General features: G+C 47.6%; 10 non-coding genes across 10 annotated transcripts; 6 read left to right on the plus strand and 4 right to left on the minus strand.

Annotated features, from left to right (window-relative positions):
• Positions 1-729: 729 nt before the first annotated feature.
• On the minus strand, positions 730-801 carry TRNAQ-CUG (transfer RNA glutamine (anticodon CUG)). Its single transcript has one exon. It is a non-coding gene; the product is annotated as a tRNA-Gln (tRNA).
• Positions 802-956: 155 nt separating this feature from the next.
• TRNAL-UAG (transfer RNA leucine (anticodon UAG)) lies at positions 957-1038 on the plus strand. The gene has a single exon. It is a non-coding gene; the product is annotated as a tRNA-Leu (tRNA).
• A 286-nt stretch (positions 1039-1324) lies between these two features.
• TRNAL-AAG (transfer RNA leucine (anticodon AAG)) lies at positions 1325-1406 on the plus strand. Its single transcript has one exon. It is a non-coding gene; the product is annotated as a tRNA-Leu (tRNA).
• A 684-nt stretch (positions 1407-2090) lies between these two features.
• On the minus strand, positions 2091-2162 carry TRNAQ-CUG (transfer RNA glutamine (anticodon CUG)). The gene has a single exon. It is a non-coding gene; the product is annotated as a tRNA-Gln (tRNA).
• A 155-nt stretch (positions 2163-2317) lies between these two features.
• On the plus strand, positions 2318-2400 carry TRNAL-AAG (transfer RNA leucine (anticodon AAG)). Its single transcript has one exon. It is a non-coding gene; the product is annotated as a tRNA-Leu (tRNA).
• Positions 2401-3077: 677 nt separating this feature from the next.
• TRNAQ-CUG (transfer RNA glutamine (anticodon CUG)) lies at positions 3078-3149 on the minus strand. The gene has a single exon. It is a non-coding gene; the product is annotated as a tRNA-Gln (tRNA).
• A 155-nt stretch (positions 3150-3304) lies between these two features.
• On the plus strand, positions 3305-3386 carry TRNAL-UAG (transfer RNA leucine (anticodon UAG)). Its single transcript has one exon. It is a non-coding gene; the product is annotated as a tRNA-Leu (tRNA).
• Positions 3387-3672: 286 nt separating this feature from the next.
• TRNAL-AAG (transfer RNA leucine (anticodon AAG)) lies at positions 3673-3754 on the plus strand. Its single transcript has one exon. It is a non-coding gene; the product is annotated as a tRNA-Leu (tRNA).
• A 684-nt stretch (positions 3755-4438) lies between these two features.
• On the minus strand, positions 4439-4510 carry TRNAQ-CUG (transfer RNA glutamine (anticodon CUG)). Its single transcript has one exon. It is a non-coding gene; the product is annotated as a tRNA-Gln (tRNA).
• Positions 4511-4665: 155 nt separating this feature from the next.
• Positions 4666-4747, plus strand: TRNAL-UAG (transfer RNA leucine (anticodon UAG)). The gene has a single exon. It is a non-coding gene; the product is annotated as a tRNA-Leu (tRNA).
• Positions 4748-5000: the final 253 nt, after the last annotated feature.

Consider the following 5000-nt stretch of genomic DNA (forward strand, 5'->3'; position numbering starts at 1 on the left):
GCTCCAGTCTCTTCGGGGGTGTGGGTGCGAATCCAACCGTTGCCATTGAGTAGCTTTTGCTTTTACTTGCTCTTTCAGCTCACGTTACATGCCCAGAATATGGATTGGTTGAGGCAGGTACCTGGCGCCAGCTAACTAATCAGCGCTTCCCCTTTCAATGCAGGAGAACCTCTCGTCCCTCTCTCAGTATGGGCGCTGTATTACCACCTGCTAAGATGTTGCGCGGACAATCTGGAATACAATCCTTGAGGAGGGATCCCCAGGGATCAGATGTACTCTGTGATGAATAGGGTGAACAGGAAGAACTACAAAACTGACCCTTGCTGTCTTGCCTTAATCCTTCCCTAGATCTGAAACATAGGCACAGAGCAGCGTACACCATAATCTGCACCGAGCTGCAAAAGCCAGGGATATTCACAGAGGTTAACCAATCAGGAAATCCACTCTATACTAGCCAGAGCTGGCACTGTTTCTGGAAGAAAGAGGCAATTTAACTTTATTTTCTAATCCTGGATAACCCATATTTCTGGCATTATGGCTCCCGGGGGGATGTGAGTGCTCTGGGTTTCTTTGAGGCATGAGTTTTCATCCAAGTTCTCAACTAATTGCACCTTGGGGCGACAGAACACAAAGGTATGGAAGCAGCATTTATGGATTTGAAAAGCTCACATCTGGAAGAAGGTTAAATAATTTTAATACAGTACTGAGTAATGAGAGGAAAGTAAAGAAAGGTCCCACCGAGATTTGAACTCGGATCACTGGATTCAGAGTCCAGAGTGCTAACCATTACACCATGGAACCATTAAGTACCTTCACCTGCCACACTAAAACTTTTAATTCTTCCTCCAGATCTCCAGAAAACCGGGGTACGGTTCCCAGATGGGGTGGCTATGATTATTTCGCCCCTTACTTAGGTCTGCGTCCTCAGGTAGGGTTGAAAAGCATCAGTTGTGTGTGGTAGCGTGGCCGAGCAGTCTAAGGCGCTGGATTTAGGCTCCAGTCTCTTTGGAGGCGTGGGTTCGAATCCCACTGCTGCCATTAGGCACTTTTTGCTGTTTCCAGAGGGATAACGGGATTACACCTTTGATCCCTAGCGCTGAGCTAAAGCGATTAATTCTCCCTCCAGAACTATTAAACGCTGACCCTTTAAGGACATTACCATGGAGCAGCAGGCATAGGTTGTTCCTCGTTAGTATAGTTGTGAGTATTCCTGCCTGTCATGCAGGTGACCAGGCTCCGAATTCCCGAAGGGGAAGCTATGCTTGTTTTGCCCTTTACTTAGGTCTGTGTCCCCAGGTAGGGTCGGAAAGCTGCAACACCATGTGGTAGCGTGGCCGAGCAGTCTAAGGCGCTGGATTAAGGCTCCAGTCTCTTCGGGGGCGTGGGTTCGAATCCCACCGTTGCCATTGAGTAGCTTTTGCTTTTACTTGCTCTTTCAGCTCACGTTACATGCCCAGAATATCGATTGGTTGAGGCAGGTACCTGGCGCCAGCTAACTAATCAGCACTTCCCCTTTCAATGCAGGAGAACCTCTCGTCCCTCTCTCAGTATGGGCGCTGTATTACCACCTGCTAAGATGTTGCGCGGACAATCTGGAATACAATCCTTGAGGAGGGATCCCCAGGGATCAGATGTACTCTGTGATGAATAGGGTGAACAGGAAGAACTACAAAACTGACCCTTGCTGTCTTGCCTTAATCCTTCCCTAGATCTGAAACATAGGCACAGAGCAGCGTACACCATAATCTGCACCGAGCTGCAAAAGCCAGGGATATTCACAGAGGTTAACCAATCAGGAAATCCACTCTATACTAGCCAGAGCTGGCACTGTTTCTGGAAGAAAGAGGCAATTTAACTTTATTTTCTAATCCTGGATAACCCATATTTCTGGCATTATGGCTCCCGGGGGGATGTGAGTGCTCTGGGTTTCTTTGAGGCATGAGTTTTCATCCAAGTTCTCAACTAATTGCACCTTGGGGCGACAGAACACAAAGGTATGGAAGCAGCATTTATGGATTTGAAAAGCTCACATCTGGAAGAAGGTTAAATAATTTTAATACAGTACTGAGTAATGAGAGGAAAGTAAAGAAAGGTCCCACCGAGATTTGAACTCGGATCACTGGATTCAGAGTCCAGAGTGCTAACCATTACACCATGGAACCATTAAGTACCTTCACCTGCCACACTAAAACTTTTAATTCTTCCTCCAGATCTCCAGAAAACCGGGGTACGGTTCCCAGATGGGGTGGCTATGATTATTTCGCCCCTTACTTAGGTCTGCGTCCTCAGGTAGGGTTGAAAAGCAGCAGTTGTGTGTGGTAGCGTGGCCGAGCGGTCTAAGGCGCTGGATTAAGGCTCCAGTCTCTTCGGGGGGCGTGGGTTCGAATCCCACCGTTGCCATTGAGTAGCTTTTGCTTTTACTTGCTCTTTCAGCTCACGTTACATGCCCAGAATATGGATTGGTTGAGGCAGGTACCTGGCGCCAGCTAACTAATCAGCGCTTCCCCTTTCAATGCAGGAGAACCTCTCGTCCCTCTCTCAGTATGGGCGCTGTATTACCACCTGCTAAGATGTTGCGCGGACAATCTGGAATACAATCCTTGAGGAGGGATCCCCAGGGATCAGATGTACTCTGTGATGAATAGGGTGAACAGGAAGAACTACAAAACTGACCCTTGCTGTCTTGCCTTAATCCTTCCCTAGATCTGAAACATAGGCACAGAGCAGCGTACACCATAATCTGCACCGAGCTGCAAAAGCCAGGGATATTCACAGAGGTTAACCAATCAGGAAATCCACTCTATACTAGCCAGAGCTGGCACTGTTTCTGGAAGAAAGAGGCAATTTAACTTTATTTTCTAATCCTGGATAACCCATATTTCTGGCATTATGGCTCCCGGGGGGATGTGAGTGCTCTGGGTTTCTTTGAGGCATGAGTTTTCATCCAAGTTCTCAACTAATTGCACCTTGGGGCGACAGAACACAAAGGTATGGAAGCAGCATTTATGGATTTGAAAAGCTCACATCTGGAAGAAGGTTAAATAATTTTAATACAGTACTGAGAGGAAAGTAAAGAAAGGTCCCACCGAGCTTTGAACTCGGATCACTGGATTCAGAGTCCAGAGTGCTAACCATTACACCATGGAACCATTAAGTACCTTCACCTGCCACACTAAAACTTTTAATTCTTCCTCCAGATCTCCAGAAAACCGGGGTACGGTTCCCAGATGGGGTGGCTATGATTATTTCGCCCCTTACTTAGGTCTGCGTCCTCAGGTAGGGTTGAAAAGCAGCAGTTGTGTGTGGTAGCGTGGCCGAGCAGTCTAAGGCGCTGGATTTAGGCTCCAGTCTCTTTGGAGGCGTGGGTTCGAATTCCACTGCTGCCATTAGGCACTTTTTGCTGTTTCCAGAGGGATAACGAGATTACACCTTTGATCCCTAGCGCTGAGCTAAAGCGATTAATTCTCCCTCCAGAACTATTAAACGCTGACCCTTTAAGGACATTACCATGGAGCAGCAGGCATAGGTTGTTCCTCGTTAGTATAGTTGTGAGTATTCCTGCCTGTCATGCAGGTGACCAGGCTCCGAATTCCCGAAGGGGAAGCTATGCTTGTTTTGCCCTTTACTTAGGTCTGTGTCCCCAGGTAGGGTCGGAAAGCTGCAACACCATGTGGTAGCGTGGCCGAGCAGTCTAAGGTGCTGGATTAAGGCTCCAGTCTCTTCGGGGGCGTGGGTTCGAATCCCACCGTTGCCATTGAGTAGCTTTTGCTTTTACTTGCTCTTTCAGCTCACGTTACATGCCCAGAATATCGATTGGTTGAGGCAGGTACCTGGCGCCAGCTAACTAATCAGCACTTCCCCTTTCAATGCAGGAGAACCTCTCGTCCCTCTCTCAGTATGGGCGCTGTATTACCACCTGCTAAGATGTTGCGCGGACAATCTGGAATACAATCCTTGAGGAGGGATCCCCAGGGATCAGATGTACTCTGTGATGAATAGGGTGAACAGGAAGAACTACAAAACTGACCCTTGCTGTCTTGCCTTAATCCTTCCCTAGATCTGAAACATAGGCACAGAGCAGCGTACACCATAATCTGCACCGAGCTGCAAAAGCCAGGGATATTCACAGAGGTTAACCAATCAGGAAATCCACTCTATACTAGCCAGAGCTGGCACTGTTTCTGGAAGAAAGAGGCAATTTAACTTTATTTTCTAATCCTGGATAACCCATATTTCTGGCATTATGGCTCCCGGGGGGATGTGAGTGCTCTGGGTTTCTTTGAGGCATGAGTTTTCATCCAAGTTCTCAACTAATTGCACCTTGGGGCGACAGAACACAAAGGTATGGAAGCAGCATTTATGGATTTGAAAAGCTCACATCTGGAAGAAGGTTAAATAATTTTAATACAGTACTGAGTAATGAGAGGAAAGTAAAGAAAGGTCCCACCAAGATTTGAACTCGGATCACTGGATTCAGAGTCCAGAGTGCTAACCATTACACCATGGAACCATTAAGTACCTTCACCTGCCACACTAAAACTTTTAATTCTTCCTCCAGATCTCCAGAAAACCGGGGTACGGTTCCCAGATGGGGTGGCTATGATTATTTCGCCCCTTACTTAGGTCTGCGTCCTCAGGTAGGGTTGAAAAGCAGCAGTTGTGTGTGGTAGCGTGGCCGAGCGGTCTAAGGCGCTGGATTTAGGCTCCAGTCTCTTTGGAGGCGTGGGTTCGAATCCCACCGCTGCCATTAGGCACTTTTTGCTGTTTCCAGAGGTATAACGAGATTACACCTTTGATCCCTAGCGCTGAGCTAAAGCGATTAATTCTCCCTTCAGAACTATTAAACGCTGACCCTTTAAGGACATTACCATGGAGCAGCAGGCATAGGTTGTTCCTCGTTAGTATAGTTGTGAGTATTCCTGCCTGTCATGCAGGTGACCAGGCTCCGAATTCCCGAAGGGGAAGCTATGCTTGTTTTGCCCTTTACTTAGGTCTGTGTC

The sequence above is a fragment of the Hyla sarda genome, chromosome 4, assembly GCF_029499605.1.
Source record: "Hyla sarda isolate aHylSar1 chromosome 4, aHylSar1.hap1, whole genome shotgun sequence".
Classification (NCBI taxonomy): Eukaryota; Metazoa; Chordata; class Amphibia; order Anura; family Hylidae; genus Hyla; species Hyla sarda.